The sequence below is a fragment of the Bombina bombina genome, chromosome 1 (assembly GCF_027579735.1).
Source record: "Bombina bombina isolate aBomBom1 chromosome 1, aBomBom1.pri, whole genome shotgun sequence".
Lineage (NCBI taxonomy): Eukaryota > Metazoa > Chordata > Amphibia > Anura > Bombinatoridae > Bombina > Bombina bombina.
The window spans coordinates 592,282,125-592,303,802 of record NC_069499.1 but is presented as its reverse complement, the minus strand read 5'-3'; positions in this window follow the sequence as shown (position 1 = coordinate 592,303,802).

Sequence of the window (21,678 nt, the reverse complement as noted above, 5' to 3'; positions counted from 1 at the left end):
ATATCCCTCTAGGCACACTGAGCAACGGGTCCATGTCTGTATTCCTGCATCACGCTTAGGGAGACTTCTCTAAGAGTCATAATTTGCATAACTAAAAAGAGAGAAGCGCTCAATCTGAGAACGAACAATAGCATAATAGCTTGTTCTATAGCTAGTTACCACCCAAGAAACAGCCTCTTTTTGTTCAACATGTGCCTTTCACAGAGAAGAACTTTCCTGTAGCATATCAGTCTGATCCTGACTTATCTAGCCATAGAACAAGCTATTATGCTGTTGTTAGTTCCCAGGTTGAGCGCTTCTCTGTTTTTAATTATGCAAATTATGACCCTGAGGGAAGTTTCCCTAAGGGTGATGCGTGAAGCCAGATTTGGACACGTTGCTCAGTGTGCCTAGAGGGATATGGCTGCACCTCACTGACAAGGCCCATACTAGGCCGAAACGTACGCCTGGGGTTTTGCCATTTCTCTCATTCAGAGAGGGATTGTCTGGTATTTCAGGGCTGGACTGCACTGTTAAGTAAGGATCAGACTGATATGCTACAGGAAAGTTCTTCTCTGTGAAAGGCACATGTTGAGCAAAAAGAGGCTGCTTCTTGGGTGGTAACTAGCCATAGAACAAGCTAATATGCTGTTGTACGTTCCCAGGTTGAGCGCTTCTCTGTTTTTATGTATGCAAACTATGACCCTGAGGGAAGTTTCCTTAAGGGTGATGCGGGAAGCCAGTCGTGGACCCATTACTTAGTGTGCCTAGAGGGATATGGCTGCACCTCACTGACGAGGCCCACAATAGGCCGAAACGTATATCTGGGTTTTTGCCGTTTCTCTATTTCAGAGAGGTATTGCCTGGTATTTCGGGGCTGAACTGCACTGTTAAGTCAGGATCAGACTGATATGCCTAAGGCAAGTCCTTCTCTGTGAAAGGCACATGTTGAGCAAAAAGAGGCTGCTTCTTGGGTGGTCACTAGTCAAAGAACAAGCTATTATGCTGTTGCTCGTTCCCAGGTTAAGTGTTCTCTGTTTTTATTTAAGCAATTTATGGCTGTCTGTGAAGCTTCATGCCACTGCCAGGCTCTAGTTGTAGTGAGCCAATACAATGTACATGATGGTTATCTGCTCATTTTATGGGCACAGTGCAGTGCACACAAACAATATATGTGTTTCATTATAGCTTGCATTTCTCTATAATAGTGGTACAGTCAGTGTGCATACATTTGATTGTTTTTTCAATCCTGGAATAGGGAGTCTTAGGAAGTAACATGCCATTTTAAGAAAAAAACATCAATTACTAACATTCAAAGAATAATTTTCAGACATGATTGAAACAAAAGTTATTTTTTTCAACCTATTGCTGCAATATTTTTGTAATGGCCACAGATGATTATTTTTTAAATTTCCCATATATCTGAGCTGAAATACATTGCAATCACATTTTATTTATTTTCCTCATTAGGAGTTTTTTTTTTTTTTGCCAGATCTACAACATCACTACCTGAAGCTAAGGCATATGTTTAATGGCCAGGAAACTGGTATATATGGTATGGTTATTAGTGCTTAGTGCTGTGTTCCTGCTTTCTTATGAAAAAAATGTTGTATATTTTTTTATAGGTAAAATAAAAAGCAATACACAATGCACACATGAAAAACAGAATAAGCACAGTACATACAACTAGGAGATCCAAAAAACAACCAACTCAAGTTACATGTAATAAACAATTATGCACGTTACCATTAACAAATTACCTAATTGTTTTTTTAAATAATATTGATAGCCCCTATGAGTAGACGGATTCAAAGGTTGCTAGTAAACGAAGTAGAAAAAGTAATAAAAAACTTCAACTTTATTTAAGCTTGGTTAAAAAGTGGAGGGACAACTTTCCCCTTACAAACAAAGACTAACATGTTTCGGCCTGAGCAGTATTCATAGTCCTTAAAATCCTCCATAACAGCTGGAGTTTAAACAGCCCACCTTAGGCTCTGATTGGTTACTGAAAATTACATAGAATTTACATTTAAAGGTGCAGGGGATACACTATATAGTTCAATAGAAATTAATCTGAATTCAAATGTGTATTATAATAATAAATTCCAATATTCCTCGCATCAACTTGTATATATCTATATAGAAACAATAGTTCAACACCAGTAATTAATAAAATCGTATTCAGAGTTCAGACCAAGTGGTATCTTGGTCTGAAGTCTGAATATCCAATACATCTCTTGTCGAGATAGTATTTGGAATTTGTCTCCCCCCCTCCTATGTGGTTTCACTTTCTCAATGATTATCCATCTCAGGAAATCACAATTTTTGTCATGTTTTTTGACAAAGTGATCTACCAGGGGGGTACTGATTTTGCCCACAGTGATAGTTGATAAATGTTCGCGAATGCGAGACCTTATCTCCCTGGTGGTCAACCCTACGTACTGCAGGTTACAATGGGAACACCAGAGCAGGTAGATACAGTGTGCCGCACGACAATTCAAACATGATGCTATTTCAAAAGTTTCTCCAGTGACAGATGACCTAAAAGTAGTGTCCACCTGTACATGCTCACACTCCTTACATTTAGAATATCCACATATGAATTTCCCATAACCATTAACCATGAGGAGGGCTCTGCTGTAGACCTTGGTCCCCTCAACTGGGAGGGTGAAATAATATTTCCCACAGTTCTATTACGTCTATAGGAAAACCTACATCCCTTGCTGACTGTTTCTGCCAAGGAGTCATCTGCCACTAGTAACTTGAAGTGTTTACGTATTATACCACATATCTCCTGATACTGGATGGAATAATCAGTTACAAATGTTAATTTATTAGTGGATTCTTCCTTGTTTCTGTTACCTTCTCTCAGGAGAGCACTTCTGTCTAGACTAGCAACCTCCTGATTTGCTCTTTTTATCACTCTCAGACCATATCCCCTATCCAGTAGCCTGTTTTGTAAGTCATCTGCATGTTTCTCAAAACTATTAAGCAATGTGCAATTTCTTTTCAGACGGACAAACTGTCCCTTGGCCCCTGAATAGGGGACATGGCGAGGGTGGCAGCTCTTGGCATGCAAGAGGCTGTTACCTGAGATTGGTTTTCTGTAAACCTCTGAGGTAATGTCACCTGAAGACAATCCTTTCAACTCGAGATCCAAATAGTGTATCCTAGAATCATTGTATTCATAGGTGAAACTCACATTTAGATCATTACAACTCATTGATTCAACAAATTCCCTTGCTTTTTCTCTGCTGCCTCTCCAAATTAGCAACAGGTCATCTATGAAATGACAATATAGTCCAATATATGGTCTATAAACGTTACTATCTGCATAGATGTGGGACCGCTCCCACCAACCCATGTACAGGTTGGCATAGCGGTCCCACATTTCTGCAGATAGAATTCCTTTTCAAACTGAAAAACATTGTGAGTCAATAAGAATTTGGTAACCTCCATTACAAATGTTCTTAATGGCTCACTGTGTGTTGTTTCCTTCACCAAAAAATGATGAATCGCTTTTAATCCCATGTCATGGGGTATTGATGAATAAAGGGCTACAACATCCACAGTGAGCCATCCTGAATCTTTAGTCCATTCAATCTGTTCCACCACATTAAGGACGTTTGGAGTCCCTAATGTAGCTCGGTAACAGTCTAGCCAAAGGTTGCAAAATATCATCTAGCCATTCGGATAAATGTTCCAACATAGAGCCCATTCCGCTTATAATGGGCCTACCCTGTACATTACTGGTCGACTTATGCACCTTTGGTAAGTGATGAAATATTGGAGTCACAGGGTATTCTACATACAGATATTTCAATGTATCATTGTCAATCAATCCCTGCTCCAGTGCCCCATCCAAAAGGTGAATAAGTCGACGCTGAAAGTTTTTAGTGGGATCATAGCTCAGTTTTTCATAGTTCTCAACATACTGGGATCTATTTATGAGTACAACTGAGCCCCCCTTGTCCGCCTGTTTGATCACTAGGTTCTCATTTTTACCTAAGTTCTTTAATGCTAGCTGTTCCATTTTTGTCAAATTATGTTTAGATTGATGTTGGCTATGAGAGAGTATTCTCTGGTCTTTCTCTACTCTTTTATAAAAAGTTTCTATTATGTTACCCCTGCTGTGTACAGGGTAAAAGGTTGATGGATTCTTGTATTTTTTACTCATAACTGACCTCTCTCTCTCCTGTTCGACAGTACTCTCCCTCTCAAGATCCTTAAGGGAAATGAGGTCACAGATTTCTGAAAAGGTTAAACCCCTATTATCCTCAATACCATTAGGATCCTGACTGATCTCAACTCCTAAATCTGACTGTGCAGAGGAAAAATGTTTTCGTAGGGTTACATTTCGTACAAATCTAACATAGTGCGAAACAACTTAAAATTTGTAGAGGGCACAAAACCTAAGCCTAAACTGAGAACTTTTTCTTCATCTCTATTGAGTATATAATCAGATAAATTTATGATGGTTTGTATTTGGATGGTACCCGAGTTTGTCTCATTGGGTACCTCCCCTGTTGAGTATTTTGTGAAGTTGTCATTCCTCCTCCTCCTTTCCTGGTGTGCTGGTCCACCCAAAAAACCTGCTCCAATTGGGCACGTTCTTCATCTATTGATCCTGTGGCCCCAGCATTAGGGGGGTCATGTGTATACCTATGGTTATGTGTAGGTTGATATCTTCCATATGTTTGTGTATATGTTCCTGTAGGTTTTGGTTGTTGTATCGCATGTGCTCTGTTAGGGCCCTGCCAAGCATTCATTCTTATGTGTACAGTATTATCCCTTCCCGTGGATCTATTGTACTCTTTGTTTCTCACTGTCTGTTCTTGTGTGAAATTATCCTCATTAGCTGATTGTGCTCCTTCCTCACCTGATTCAGCCTCACTGTCTGAGAATGTTACCATTGTATTACCTCTGTCTCTCTGTCGTGCCCCTCTATTTCTCCTGGGTCCTCTATTTCTATTTTGATTTCTCCTATGCTGAAATCTTTGACCCCTGTTCCAGATGTATATCTTGCCAATATCATAATCAGATTTATCTCTCAAAAGGAATCACATTTTGGATAGTCTGTCATACTATAGAAATCATTTAATAGTAATTTAACCTCCTCAATTTCTGATCTAATTTTTACCAGCATATGTGTTTTATGACCAATTAGTAATTTCATCAGTCTCATAGAGCATTCACTTAAACAGTATTCCACATGTCAATAAATTCTTTGTCATCAGTTTCAAAGGTAGGGAACTTATTAATGCGTAGGCCCCTTGGTATAATTTTTAGTGCAGTATACTTTTCTGATGTCCAAATGTCCCATTTTAATTTTTTTTCTCTGATCATTAAACGTTCCATATCCTCAAATAGCATTGATAAATCATAATGGCTTCGGTCCAAAGAAATAATTTGATCAATCTCCATATTATCTTTGTCCCTTTCATTCACTTTTTTTAACCCTTTGAATGCTAACCACTTTCCCGCCTGGGTGCTAAGATTTTTTAATGTTTTTTTTTTTTTAAATTTTTAATTTTTTTGAACATTTTTTTTAAACTTTTTTTTATTTATTAAGACCCCCAAGACTTACACTGTTGGAAAGGTTAGGCGATTAATGGTGGGTCTGTAGCTGCTTAGATGCCTGAGATACAGGCTTTTAAGCAGCATGCCCCCTGCTCCTATACTTAACATTGTTAAGTATAAATAAAGTTGCGCTGTGACGTCATCACGTTATTGTGCGTGACGTCACCAGGCAAAATGGGAAGCCCCGGCAATGCCTGTCACACTACAGGCACAATCGCCGGGGTAGGAGCGTGTGGGAGCCCCCAGATCTCCCTCAAGGTGGGAGAGTGCTAGTGACGGCTCTGAGCCGTCATTAGCACCAGAGTGGGAAACTCTGTGACAGCTCAGAGCCGTCAGTAGCACTCAAAGGGTTAAAGAGTAAAAAGAAACCACAGCTTGTTCCTCATACATATTATCATGCTGCATTGGTGTGTCTGTAGCGATTAAGCACTATGCCAGCTGTGCTCCAAATTTTAGAAAAAATACAATAGAGGTTCACTCAGACACAAAAAGAGTAACTACTCGTCTGTAAATGTATATATTTCTTGATCCAGCAGTCAATCAGACTATGTAGTATATAGTATAAACAATTGAGTTCTTATTTAACATTCACAAGTGCACACCATAAAGAGCCAATATGACTGTTGCCCACAGAGTTAGTATCCACAACATTAAGTTGCTTCTTGTATCATAATACTCTCCGGTGATAATTCCAAACAACCTTGCTCAAAACAAACTTGCTCTCTCCCACAGCCTCTTCGGAACCCCTCATACACAAAATATGTCACCAATTATAAACAGGCTTAATCCCGAGCTCCTCACCAGTGTGCAGTAATTCCGCCCCCGGACTCCGGTCCGTCCACACAACGCGGCTGAGCGTTTACTCTGCTTCTCGTGATGCCGGTGACGTCACTGCTTCAGTAACCGTGCCTCCTTCTTGCGTATGTGCTTGTAGCTTGGGGGTTCTCACGGAGCTCTCCTCCGGCTGTATCATGGTAGTAAAAATAGAAATTGTGATTTCCTGAGATGGATAATCATTGAGAAAGTTAAACCATATAGGAGGGGGGGAGACAAATTCCAAATACTATCTCGACAAGAGATGTATTGGATATTTAGACTTCAGACCAAGATACCACTTGGTCTGAACTCTGAATACGATTTTATTAATTACTGGTGTTGAACTATTGTTTCTATATAGATATATAAAAGTTGATGCAAGGAATATTGTAATTTATTATTATAATACACATTTGAATTCAAATGTTAAAATCTCAAAAGATGTTCATTTGTATCATATGTAAAATTTAACTGTATAGTGTATTGCTAGCTAGGTGAATATCTGTCCCAATTTAGGGCAACTCTTCAGTTATTGAATCCCTCAGTTTAGCTAATCCCCTGATATTAGCAAAGAAACTGGGTCACACTTTTATCCTCAAGTGATAAAATCATATATAGAATTGGCGTACTTAGTTCATCCCCACCTCTCGGTAAAGTGACGGATTACATTTTATCCCCAAGTAACTAGAAATAAAATTACACATAGGATGTCATCGGGTTGTTGATTGAAACCATTTTTAGGGAATATATTTATCGAATTGAGTTATATCCATTAATCAACAGAATACATATATATCAAATAAAACAATTCAAATGGCATATTATCATATTTATTGTTTTTGTATCAATGTTACACCCCAGATTCATTTCTATTGAACTATATAGTGTATCCCCTCCACTTTTTAACCAAGCTTAAATAAAGTTGAAGTTTTTTATTACTTCGTCTACTTCGTTTACTGGCAACCTTTGAATCCGTCTACAATTTTGATATTGCCAGACAGCCAGTGAACGATCTGCATTACCGTCTGTTTCCAAGCAGTTTTGTTGCACCAGTGAATGAGCCTAATTGAAGGATTCCAGGTGTTAGACAAGTGCACATCCATTACTATTTTTACTACCACGATACAGTCGGAGGACAGCTCCATGTGAACCCCCAAGCTACAAGCACATACGCAAGAAGGAGGCGTGGTCACTGAAGCAGTGACGTCACCTGCACCACGAGAAGCAGAGTAAACGCTCAGCCGTGTTGTGTGGACGGACCGGAGTCCGGGAGCGGAATTACTGCAGACTGGTGAGGAGCCCGGCATTAAGCCTGTTTATAATTGGTGACATATTTTGTGTTTGAGGGGTTCTGAAGAGGCTGTCGGGAGAGAGCAAGTTTGTTTTGAGCAAGGTTGTTTGGAACTATTATCACCGGAGAGTATTATGATACAAGGAGCAACTTAATGTTGTGGATACTAACTCTTTGGGCAACAGTCATATTGGCTCTTTATGGTGTGCACTTGTGAATGTTAAATAAGAACTCAATTGTTTATACTATCTACTACATAGTCTGGTTGACTGCTGGATCAAGAAATATATACATTTACAGACGAGTAGCTACTCTTTTGTGTCTGAGTGAACCTCTATTGTATTTTTTCTAAAATATGGAGCACCTATGAGTATACACACATTAAAACACAAAAGACTTACCTCAAATTAAAGGAAAATGGACACTCTTGGGCCACAGAATATAAGAATAGAATGTGAGGGTAATAGTAGGGTGCGGGGAATATCCCCTTTAATTATTAAAACATAATATTTAGAAGTTTACCTCAATAAATAATAAATTGGCCACTTTTGGACCACTGTCACAAATAGGCTATATAGAGGGAAATACCAGTGAAAAATATGTTCCAGCATATGTTGACACATTGGGAGTAATATAATTTGCTTATGGGTAACAATATACTTTTTCCTAGTAATTGTTATTACATTTTAAATTCTAATAAATGATAATTAGAAAATAACATTATTACAATACACCATTTGTAAAAAAAAAAAATGAAATTAGCTGATACTCACAGTTGTAATCTATGGCATTACCTACAGGTAAACAATTGTAGATATAGAATATATTAAGCAAGCTGTCTATAGAGCATACAATTAAAAAAAATATTCAAGTATCTCAATATCCTTCTCAATCTATGGACACCAAAGTATATCTTGGGCTCTAAATAGAGGGGCATTTAGCGATCAGCTAAAAAAAAAAAAAAAAGGCATGAGCTCTCTATAAACAAGTGTAAAAGGGCACAAAAATGACATAGTGTATGCCACCTTACAGCCAAAAACAAACTAACAATGAATAGTGCAACAAAAGGTATTGATGGAAAAGCCAACTGTAAAGCATATATACAAATACCCAGGCTCTTTTGCCTCTATAAATAGTAAGCTTAACATAACCGACTAGACCTAAAAGTTAACTTAGGTATATTTGATAATTATAACTATGAAATACCCCCACTGAATAGAAGGTGGAGTATGATCAGATAAGCTGATACTTGGCAGCTCTTAATAGAAAACAAAAGAAAATATATATTTTTTTTTTAAAACTCTAACTGTACTCTGGTATCTAAAGTGTGATGCTTTAAGCTATAGGATTGCAGTCAATTACTGCATGTGAATAGTGAATGAAATGACATAGTGAAATACAATCCCAAAGTGTTTGCGATGTGCATTGGGGCTGGTTACTGCGCTGGTGGGCACAGATTTAGTGTGTATCCATCAATCTTCCTGTTCACTTTGCCTGTGGGTCCCTACTCACCCTCTTTCTCACTGAGAAAGGCCAGTGTGAGTAGGGACCTGTCTGCGGGCCCTGGAGGAGTCAAAGGGATAGGAAAGTCAAAATTAAACTTGCATGATTCAGATAGAGCATGTCATTTTAATACCTTTTTAAATTACCTTCTATTTTCAAATGTGCTTTGTACTCTTGGTATCCCTTGTTGAAAAATAATATGCACATATCCTACACTAGTGGGAGCAGGTAACTGCTGATTGGTGCCTGCACACATTTGTCTCTTGTGATTGGCTAACTAGATGTGTTCAGCTAGCTGCCAGTAGTGCAATGGTCTTTCTTCAGCAAAAGATAACAACAGAATGAAGCAAATGTTTTAATAGAAGTAAATTGGAAAGTTATTTAAAATTGTATATTCTATCCAAATCATGAAAGAAAGTTTTGGGGTTTCCTGTCCCTTTAAGTCTGGGTCAGGAGACCAGAGGAAGTGCAGAACTTCAGGACAGGAAGCAAAGAACCTGCAGAGCGGGCCCCAACCGCACACACTTACTACGTTATGGCCTGTAGCTGCTACTGTGTACCTCAGTGAGAGAAGAGGGGACAAGTGGTAGTTACCATATAAGGCATATCTGACTATATATATATATATATATGCCTGTTGGCCACAATAACTTGTAAAAGGTAATAAAACTGTGGTGCAGCATTTTTCTGAAGGTCATTTTTTTAAGTAAAGGAAAAAAAGGGATAAAGGCCTGTTTGTTTGTTTTTTTGTTTTTTTTAAAACATAACCTGTATTATGTATTTCATTTATTTAAATTATAGGTTAGAGAAGAGAAATGTGGGATAGTGGATGGTTTGCACTGCAGCAGCTTACTTTTTGTCCTCAAAGCTGGGGCCAGGCTGGAAGATTGGTGTGGAGAAAAAGCTTTTGCAGTTCTACATGAACCCAGACACTGAAACCCAATTGATCTGTCTGTCTGTCTCTCCCTCCTAGATAGTGACATACGATTTTTTGGCAGGCAATACAATTATTAACCCCTTGACTGAAAGAAAGGGTTTCCAAACAATTTGTAACAATGTGATAAAACCCCTGTGTGCAGCCAAGGGGTTAATATGTAACAAAGACAAGTGGACAGTAGTTTTGAAAATATTAATCAGTTCTCGCTTTAGTCAGTATAAAGGCTGTGACACACTGCAAGCGATGCGGTGCGAGGCAAAGCAGCTGCTTTGCTCCGCGTCGCATCGCTTCTGAAGTTCAAATATTTCATCTCTGAGCGCTTAGCTATGCGACCTGACGCAGCAGAGTGCTCAGAGATGAAAAGGCAAGACACACTGAGCGCGCACAGCTGCATCTACACGCTGCGCGTCGCTCTGCTTGCAGTGTGTCACAGCCTTAACCCCTCAAGCATATGGGCTGTATTCATAAAGAAGACAAAAAAATAAATTACATTATATTTTTCTATCAATATTTTTTAATGCTTATCACTGTAGAACTGCTGGTGATGCCTCTTCTTCAATGCCTCTGTCAGTCCTGTCCTCTACTCTTCTCCATTTATACTTCTTCACTAGGTAAACTTATCAGCAGCTATGGCTTCAAATATCACCTCTATGCTGATGACACTCCGATCTCTCTCTCCAACCTTGCTCCCTCTGTCCTCACGTCAGTGACTGCTTATCTGGCATTTCTTCCTAGATGGCCTCTCACCACCGAAAAATTAACATGTCCAAGATTGAGGTCCTTCTAACCCCCCCCCCTCCCCCCCTCTAGCTCTACCCCCAACTGCTCTCTTCATACCGCCGCATCCACTTACGTAATATTTTCAAAATGTGTCCATTTCTTAGCACTGACACCACTAAGCAATTAATTCACTTCCTTGTAATTTCCCAACTTTGACTACTTCAATAACCTACTAACTGGCCTTCCTCTACCCCGCCTCTCCCCCCACTTCAATTCATCTTCAATGCCTCTGCCAGGCTAATTCACCTTTACCGCCGCTCTGTATCTGCTACACCTCTCTGTGAGTCCCTTAACTGGCTGCCCATTCACAGCAGAATTCAACTCAAAATTCTCCCACTGACCTACTGACCTCTTACCAACACCACCACCTGTCCTCACTAATCAACAAATATACTCCAGCCCCCCCCCCCACTAAGATCTAACAACAATCTGCTTCTTGCATCTTCCATCATCACGTCTTCCCATTCTAGACTGCAAGACTTTTCTCATGCAGCACAAAGCCACTGGAATGCTCTCCTTCACGTTATCAGACTTCCCCTAATCTGCCTTCTTTTAAACGCTCCGAAAATACATTTTTGTTCAGGGAAGCCTACCACTCAACTCAGTAACAAATGAATGCCACTTACCTAATAATTGCCCTCATCTAACTCTGTATTAACATCATTCTGACCCTTGCAGTCCTCACCTCCTATTTCTCACCCTCCTACCGTTCTAGATTGTAAATTCCCACGGGAATAGGGCTCTAAATTCCTCATGTATTTATTTGTCAAATTTTGTCTTTTCTCTTACAAGTATTGTATCATTGTTTTACTTAAAACGATTGTACCCATGGACAGTGCTACAGAACATGTTGGCGCTTTATAATTAAAATATCATAATAATAACTGTGAATTCCAGACATTTTTTTCTATTAACTAAATGGTTTTAACTCACAACACCTGGCAGCCTAATACCCATATATATTTAATTCTATCATAATCATTAATAAAAAGTTTGCTGTAGACAGTGACCATTCTACTTTCCATAAACCATTTTATTTTTGTATTAGAAAAGAGTGGATTCTTACATGCTCATTGGATTTGAAATATATATATATATATATATATATCATGACTGATTACACCCTCAGTCTAGTGTGAACGTTTAGCATGGCATATATAAATATTAAAATAGTTGCAATATTTATGATGTTTTAGGTTTTAAACTGTGTGCCATTTTCAGTATTTTATATATGCTGTGCTCGGTTGCAAGAGTGTTTGAGTTTGGCCTGAACTAGAGGTGGCACACTAGCTTACCAGGATAAAACAAAAGTCTTCATTGTATAATTTGGTAAAGGTGAATAATAATGACAATGACATTAAAGTTCCACAGAATAAGATTGCAAGAGCTATATCCTACAGCTTTCATGGTGCAGACTGTGAACCTTGTCATGTACTTGCATGATCCTGACCTGAAATATTACAAAACTTTTAATGACAGGCTAATTACAGGAGCTCTTACAAGAGAGAGGAGTAACAATGTCAGTGACCTTAATAAGCTTAGGTAAGGTGTTTGCAGAAAAAAGAAAACTTATGCTTACCTGATAAATGTATTTATTTTTTTACACGATGAGTCCATAGATCATCTTAATTACTAATGGGATATTCACCTCCTGGTCAGCAGGAGGAGGCAAAGAGCACCACAGCAGAGCTGTTAAATAGCTCCTCCCTTCCCTCCCTCTCCAGTCATTCAACCGAAGTTAGAAAGAGAAAGGAAAAGCCAAGGTGCAGAGGTGTCTGAAGTTTAGAAAAAAAACACAACCTGTCTAAAAGATCAGGGCGGGCCGTGGACTCATCGTGTCAAAAAATAAATAAATTTATCAGGTAAGCATAAATTTTCTTTTCTTTTTTTTTAAGACACGATGAGTCCACAGGTCATCTTAATTACTAATGGGATTCAATACCCAAGCTAGAGTACACAGATGATACGGGAGGGACAAGACAGGAAACCTAAATGGAAGGCACCACTGCTTGAAAAACCTATCTCCCAAAAAAACGGCCTCAGCCGAGGCAAAAGTGTCAAAATTTGTAGAACTTTGAAAAAGGAGTGAAGAGAGAACAAAGTTGCAGTCTTGCAAATCTGTTCAACAGAAGCTTCATTTTTGAATGTGCATGAGGAAGCAACAGCCCTTGTGGAATGAGCTGTAACTCTCTCGAGAGGCTGCTGACAGCAGTCTCATATGTAAAACGAATGATACTCTTCAGCCCAAAAAGAAAGAGAAGTAGCCGTAGCTCTCTGTCCCTTTCGATTTCCAGAGAAAAAACACAAACAAAAAAGAAGACTGACGAAAAACCTCAGTCGTCTGCAGATAAAACTTTAAAGCACGGACCACGTCCAAATTGTGCAAAAGTCGGTCCTTCTGAGAAGGAGGATTAGGCCACAAAGAAAGAACAACAATCTCCTGAATAATGTTCCGATCAGAAAAAACCCTGAGAAGAAATCCTAATTTAGTATGTAGAACTACCTTATCTGAATGGAAAATAAGATAAGGAGACTCATACTGTAATGCCGAGAGCTCTGACACTCTCCAAGCAGACAAAATAGCAAAAAAAATAAGACTTTCCAAGATAACAACGTAATCTCTAAGGAAAGCATGGGCTCAAATGAGATTCCAAAGTCTTTGGTGAGAGCTGTGGCAAGACCGAAAGGAAGAGCCACGAACTGCAAGCGTTTGTCCAGAAAGACAAACCTAATAACTTGAGGCGATTCTTGTGAATGACACATGAAGGTACGCGTCCTTAAAATCCATTGGTGTCATAAATAGACCCTCTTGGATCAGGAGCAGAATGGAACAAATAGTTTCCATCTGGAAGAACGGTACACCAAGAAATTTGTTTAGACTCTTGAGATCTAAAAAGTGGTCTGAAAATTCCCTCTTTTTTGTGAACCACAAACCGATAGGGATAAAAAACCCAGACCCTGTACCTGTATTGGAACTGGAACAATCACGCCCAGGTCTGAGAGGTCTCCTACGCAGTGTAAGAATGCCTCTCCTTGTTGTCTGATCTTCAGATAATCTTGAAAGCAGAAACCTGCCTCTGGGAGGAAAACCTTTGACCTCTAACTTGTATCCCTGGGGTACTCTTATCTATTGCCCAGGAATCCTGAACATCTTGAACCCAAGCCCAAGCGAAGAAGGAAAGTCTGCCCCCTACAAGATCCGATCCCGGATCGGTGGCATGACCTTCATGCTGTGTTTGATTCAACAGCAGGCTATTTGGTTTTTTTTTGTTGTTTTTTAAATTCTTTAAACTTCAAAAGAGAATATTTCCGTCAAGCCAGGTCCCAACAAGGCCCCCCCCCCCCCCCCGGTAAGAAATCACTTAAAGGTTAGACTTAGAGCACACATCCATAGAACAAGGCTCCAAACAATAATGCCTCTGTGAGCTAGATGCTCCCAGTTTGATAACTTGATGGGAAGAATCTGAAATAAAGGAATTAGCCAACTTCAAAAGCTTTAGTCCTATTCTGGATTTTATCCAGGGGAGTTTCTGATTTATTAGCATCAGACAATGCATCAAAACAATATGCCGTTGCACTAGTGACGGTAGCAAGGTACACAGCTGGATGCCATTGTAAGTCCTGGTATACATCCCCCTTCTAATCTTTGTCCATAGGACCTTTGAGAACCCAACTATCCTCTAAGGGTATAATAGTTCTCTTAGCTAAGCGGGCAACTACTACTTCCACCCTAGGGTATGTGTGCCCAGCCTCCATAGCTGAGTCAGCTATGGGAAACATGTTTTTAAATATAGTGAATGCTGTCCAAATAAATGGAACACAGTTAATTGACCTCAAAGGCCAAAGGGCTGCATCAACCCTGCCGGATATGAACCTGTGACCCTTGGATCTTAGAACAAGCTTTTTATAGTCAGGGCAGTTACCAACTGAACTACATCACTGGTTCCTTATAGCTTGATGGACGCACTAGGATAGACTACAATGGTAGTGTCGGAGTCGCCCAAGGTAGCCAAAACCTCCTAAGGAAACAAATTGAGGTGTTCACGCTAAAAAACTGAAAGGAAACAACCTCAGGATCAAATAAAGATAATATACCATCTGATTCTGAGAAATCTCTCCCAGATAATCCCATAGTATCTTCCTTTCAGGTAGCAATGAAGAGGCATTCGGTGATAGTAACTACTGAATCAATCATCCTCATAATTAATCAGTAATTACAAATATGTATGTATGTAATGTGTACTTGTAAAGTGCTGCTAATCACCCAAAAGGGTCTCAAAACGCTGCTCAATTTATCAATCTCATCACCGTTGATTGAAATTAAATCCTCAAATAATGTTTTCTACCTTGTGGGAAAACCTATAATGTATGAAATGCAAAGTAACTCCAAGTGGAGTATTAGAGGATGCGCAGAGCACTGCATGTGGGCCATAATAATTTGTGGGACACTATAGGAGAAAATTGTGGCATAAATTGACCGTAGTCAAGAGACTCCCAAACAGCAAAAATCCTTATAAGGAGAAGGTTAAAAAAAAAGAGAGAAATTTTTTATTAAAATTTGACGCATAAAAAACTTTACTGTCTCTTTAATTCCAAAAGTAACTCATTTTTTTTGTGCTCGTTTCATCCTAAAACACAAAGGATGGAATAAACAAATAAACAGCTGAAAATATTTTAATAAAGATTAACAGCCAAAATACAATACTATCACTTTAAATTTTAAAACTTAAACTTTTTTTTCTCTTTGTGCAGAAAAAAATATGTTAGCACACAAATATTGAGCACTGACTTAACCTCAGAGAAATCTTGCTGAGGTGCCCTAATGCTCGTTCACCCTTAGAACTCTATGCCAAAACAGATACGGAGCGCAGTTGTAGCGCTATCCGGACTCACAGAGGTGAAGAGTACTGTGTTAGCAAATGAAAACCGATCTACCTTCCGATAAAGCGAGTGCAGCCTAAGTCGCCCCCAAGCTCCGCCCCTCGTGGGCGTGATAACACACATCTAAGCATATAGATATTGCAATTGCGCCGCTGAGAAAAATGGCGCCAAACATAACCCCGCCCTTCGTGGGCGTAATATACACGCTCTCCCGGTCGCCATATTTATCTTAGATACAGACTACCGGGAGCTAACTGACCCCTTCTTTGGCAAATTGTAATACCAAATGAAAGGTATAAGGGAGCATTACATAATAAAAGTGTACATCATTCAGATTAGCCCTCTCTGTCTAATGGGCATATTTCCTGAGCCCTATTGAATCCAGTTCAGTGCAAGTGCCCCCAGAAAGTCACACTCCTGAGCCCCAGTGCCTGCCATTATCATGCTGTCACAGAATCCTCCTATATATATATATAAAGTTCAAAGTAGACAAGCACTCCAGAAATCCAAATCACATGCCCAGGGTGCAGCAGATAGGTAAATAGAAAGTAATGAAGAGTGCACTCACCAGGACTTTTGACCACATCATCCTCTTTATGCATGTTGTTTTACTCCAAGCTGTATAGGCTCGAAAGCCTACTACCAATTAAGCATATTAGGTGATGTGCATCTCTGTAATGAGAAGGGGTGTGGTCTAATGACATCGACACCCTATATCAGGTGTGCATAATTATTAGGCAACTTCCTTTCCTTTGGCAAAATGGGTCAAAAGAAGGACTTGACAGGCTCAGAAAAGTCAAAAATAGTGAGATATCTTGCAGAGGGATGCAGCACTCTTAAAATTGCAAAGCTTCTGAAGCGTGATCATCGAACAATCAAGCGTTTCATTCAAAATAGTTAACAGGGTTGCAAGAAGCGTGTGGAAAAACCAAGGCGCAAAATAACTGCCCATGAACTGAGAAAAGTCAAGCGTGCAGCTGCCAAGATGCCACTTGCCACCAGTTTGGCCATATTTCAGAGCTGCAACATCACTGGAGTGCCCAAAAGTACAAGGTGTGCAATACTCAGAGACATGGCCAAGGTAAGAAAGGCTGAAAGACGACCACCACTGAACAAGACACACAAGCTGAAACGTCAAGACTGGGCCAAGAAATATCTCAAGACTGATTTTTCTAAGGTTTTATGGACTGATGAAATGAGAGTAAGTCTTGATGGGCCAGATGGATGGGCCCGTGGCTGGATTGGTAAAGGGCAGAGAGCTCCAGTCCGACTCAGACGCCAGCAAGGTGGAGGTGGAGTACTGGTTTGGGCTGGTATCATCAAAGATGAGCTTGTGGGGCCTTTTCGGGTTGAGGATGGAGTCAAGCTCAACTCCCAGTCCTACTGCCAGTTTCTGGAAGACACCTTCTTCAAGCAGTGGTACAGGAAGAAGTCTGCATCCTTCAAGAAAAACATGATTTTCATGCAGGACAATGCTCCATCACACGCGTCCAAGTACTCCACAGCGTGGCTGGCAAGAAAGGGTATAAAAGAAGAAAATCTAATGACATGGCCTCCTTGTTCACCTGATCTGAACCCCATTGAGAACCTGTGGTCCATCATCAAATGTGAGATTTACAAGGAGGGAAAACAGTACACCTCTCTGAACAGTGTCTGAGAGGCTGTGGTTGCTGCTGCACGCAATGTTGATGGTGAACAGACCAAAACACTGACAGAATCCATGGATGGCAGGCTTTTGAGTGTCCTTGCAAAGAAAGGTGGCTATATTGGTCACTGATTTGTTTTTGTTTTGTTTTTGAATGTCAGAAATGTATATTTGTGAATGTTGAGATGTTATATTGGTTTCACTGGTAAAAATAAATAATTGAAATGGGTATATATTTGTTTTTTGTTAAGTTGCCTAATAATTATTCACAGTAATAGTCACCTGCACACACAGATATCCCCCTAAAATAGCTATAACTAAAAACAAACTAAAAACTACTTCCAAAACTATTCAGCTTTGATATTAATGAGTTTTTTGGGTTCATTGAGAACATGGTTGTTGTTCAATAATAAAATTAATCCTCAAAAATACAACTTGCCTAATAATTCTGCACTCCCTGTATATATATATATATATATATATATATATATATATATATATATATATATATATATATATGTGTATATAGTACTATACTTCCTCTGTCCTGAATCCTCTTTGTTGCTTCAGACCCAGAATAAAAAAGTCAGCACTTACCTTTGTATTCTGCCCGACAGCAGGGCAGCTCAGCAGGTTTAGGAGGTCCTCTCCCTCCCATAGCCCTGTGGAGAAAGATAAAGCCCGAGTAATCTTGCTTAGGCCATAATGGTTAGGGCAGCATAAATGTATGGGAGGCGCAGTGAGAATTATGTCCCACAAGTTCCCATTGCTCTAAAGCCACCAAAAGCTCTACTGTAGAGACTGATATGGACTACGGCTACACCTTAGAACAAAGCAGCACACTCTGGAACTACTTTAAAAATAAACTCTTGATTGAAGAATCTATACTAATACCTCACTTTACCTCTTCCTAGCATTAACGTAAGCAAAGAGAATCACTGGAGTGGGAGGGAAGGGAGGAGCTATTTAACAGCTCTGCTGTGGTGCTCTTTGCCTCCTCCTGCTGACTAGGAGGTGAATATCCCATTAGTAATTAAGATGATCCGTGGACTCATCGTGTCTTAAAAAAAGAAATGTATTTGTCAGATTCTCACAGGAAAGTGGCAGTTATTCTGGTCTGAGTGGTAAATGATCATCATAATTTCATTTTTGTTCCACTAAACGCCCTTCTCTTATGTGATTGGTCATCTGAGAGAAGCAACTGTGTAATGATACATCAATGCAGCTGACGTATAGAGTTCCCTACCGGTTGATGCAAAACTGTGTGGAAAAGTTGAAAACCTTGTCCACACGGCCCTTAGCACATAGGTCCCAGTGGGTGAGCCAGTGACTGGAGGCATATACAGTACATGCAGCCACCAGTCAGCACCTAGCTATTGCTGCTACTGATCCTAACTATGTATGTTTTTTTAACAAAGGATACCAAGAGAACAAATCAGAGTAGAATAGTAGAAGAAAATTGAAATGTTGTTTGAAATGACATGCTCTATCTGAATCATGAAAGTTTAATTTTGACTTTACTGTCTCTTTAAATGAACTGCTCTTTAATAATTTTCCAACTGATACAATTTTTTTTTATTTTTTTTAATTGTCCTGAATCCAAAATGCACATATTTAGTTAGCAGCGTTGTGATTGCACGGTAAAAATAAACAGTATTAGAATTATGTTCAAGTTATATAGCAGTGCCCTCTAGTGTCCGAATAGAAGCAGTGCCCTGCTATTATAATTTGGATTGTGAACATACATTTTTCTTTATTTTGGCTTTGCAATATGAAGCCAGTATTACCAAACAGCCATCCCCTTGTATGTCCTTGAAAGGGTTAATCAGATGAAGTTTTTACCTAGCCCACCCCACAACCAAGGTATATGGTTTTAAATCCATCACATATTATTATTTGCCTTGGTGTGGGTGGGTGAACTTACTTACTAAAATATTGTACTTAAAGTGAAGGTAAAGTTACCTTCATCTCTATCCGGAATAATATACTTTCCTCAAAATGAATATGAGTTTAATTCATCATTTTTTGTAATTATGAGTGTAAATAAAGTTATGTCCTTTTTTACTCACTGTTTGATGGTCTGCAAATTCAACCCGATTTTTTTTTTTTTTCCTGTATGAATCACGTTTTTATGTTAGCCTATTGAAAATCTGGCCGTTAGGCGGCCGTCAATCAACGTCATTAGCCTCCTTTACAATATGCGCATGCGCTATATTTTTTCTTTCCTCATCTGACTCCACGTGCGCTCCAGATTCGCGCATGCGTAATTTTATCTTGAAAAATAATAAGAACTAGGCTTAGTTCCTACAGACAATACGGACAGCTACATGCGGTGAGGAAATTACTTTTACCGGTTTCATCTGGCGGCTCATCTGATTCCAAGCAGGTAGACAAAGAAAATGTTCGCCAGATAAAACTCAGTCTTTATTAGCATCTTTAAAATTACACAGTCTTTGGAGTACTGCAACAGAGTAAAGAAATCAGGCTATGACTACGGCTGTTTAAGCCGAAACACTTAAGTTGTTCTGTGCTACGCCAGTGTGCTTGTGTCATTTCTTTACTCTGTTGCAGTACTACAAAGACTGTGCAATTTTAAAGATGCTAATAAAAAGTGAGTTTTAATATATCCTTTATCTGGCGAATATTTTCTTTGTGTACCTGACTGGAATCAGCTGAGCCGCCCTATGAAACCGGTATCCTGCAATGTGATTGGACAAGACAGACACACACCCCTGAAAAGAGGAGGAGTAGAGTTTCTAGCTCCACAGGGACACCAGCCTCGTAGAGATACCACGGACACATGAAGTAAACAGATATCGCTGTTTGTGTCGGAAGTGTGGTAAGGGGGCACAGGGCTAGTGGAGCTGGTTTCAACTGTTTGTTTTCATTAATTTAACGCATGTGCAATTCAGAAGGGGTTGCCGGTTAGCGCATGCGCGGTGGAGAGGGATGTCGTGAACGCGCTTTAGAGAGATGTATAGAGCGGGTGGGACCGCTCTATACGTCAAAGATCAGAAAAGCAGGAAATAGGGTTTGGGAGGAGTCAATCATGGAAACGGTAGGGAATGATAAATCTTTATATTTTGCAAAATATAAATTATATAGAGAAAACAAGTTAGCGATTCACTTATATAAGGATTAACAAATGCTTTGATGTGTTCCAACCCTGAAAACTTTACCTTCACTTTAAATCCCTTTTTCACACACATATACATACATATATATATATATATATATATATATATATATATATATATATATATATTATTTTTTTTATCATTTTTATTGAGGTTCAGTTCAAGGAATTCTATGCCATTAGGAAATACATAGAAACATTGTTACATGGCATATAAACAATAGGAAAAGAGAATATACATTACAATTTGTCTGACATATTATAAAAAATATAGGAATGTATATTGCTTGCCTATTAGATCTGTATACCTCCTAGCTGATATATGAGGCCACTCATGGACCTCCTAGTAATATAAAAATTACAAGTCTACAGGAGGTAGTCTCAAGCAAAAGGAGACCACTCTTTTTGCTCCTTTTATTTATTTATATAACATAGATAGTAAACTCTTAAACAGGAACAGTATTGACCCAAACTGATATAACATAACAAAACACATACTGGGATCTATTTGAGCCCACACTAACAGCAACATAACCAATGATAAGCATATACATCCAAATAATTTCAAATAATTTTAGCCAGCATGTTATAGCATGTGGTTCATAGATGATAGGCCATAAAGAGAATATTTTATATAGAATCGAACCAAGCCCTATGCAAAGATATAATGAACACGCCAAAGTATGTATATAAGAATAGTATATACGCCCAAGAGTATCTTGTGTCTGAGATTTTTCTGTAGCGTAAAGTGTCTCATAGTATATACCCTGTCTCAGACATATTATCTCTATATAATTTAACATTAATATCTGTCCTCAAGTATCTATAACTTTAGTGGCTGCAAGGGGAGGAAACTCCCTCACCTATGCAGTTAGCTTAGAGTAAGTTGGGGCAATCTATTAGGTTAGTATAATCATATCATATAGTCTCGCCTCTTCGGCCACTAGAGGCAAAACCTGAAGATTAGGGGAAATTTCTGCCCAATAGCTTAATTGATAGTCGATTTCCACTTAAGACTATGTCCCAACAGAATTAGGGAAGTTAGCCTCATGTTATTAGGAAGCTGGGGAGAGAGATAATTGAGTTGTAAATGTCATAGGCAATAGGGATATAGCACAGTTGGGCTTCTA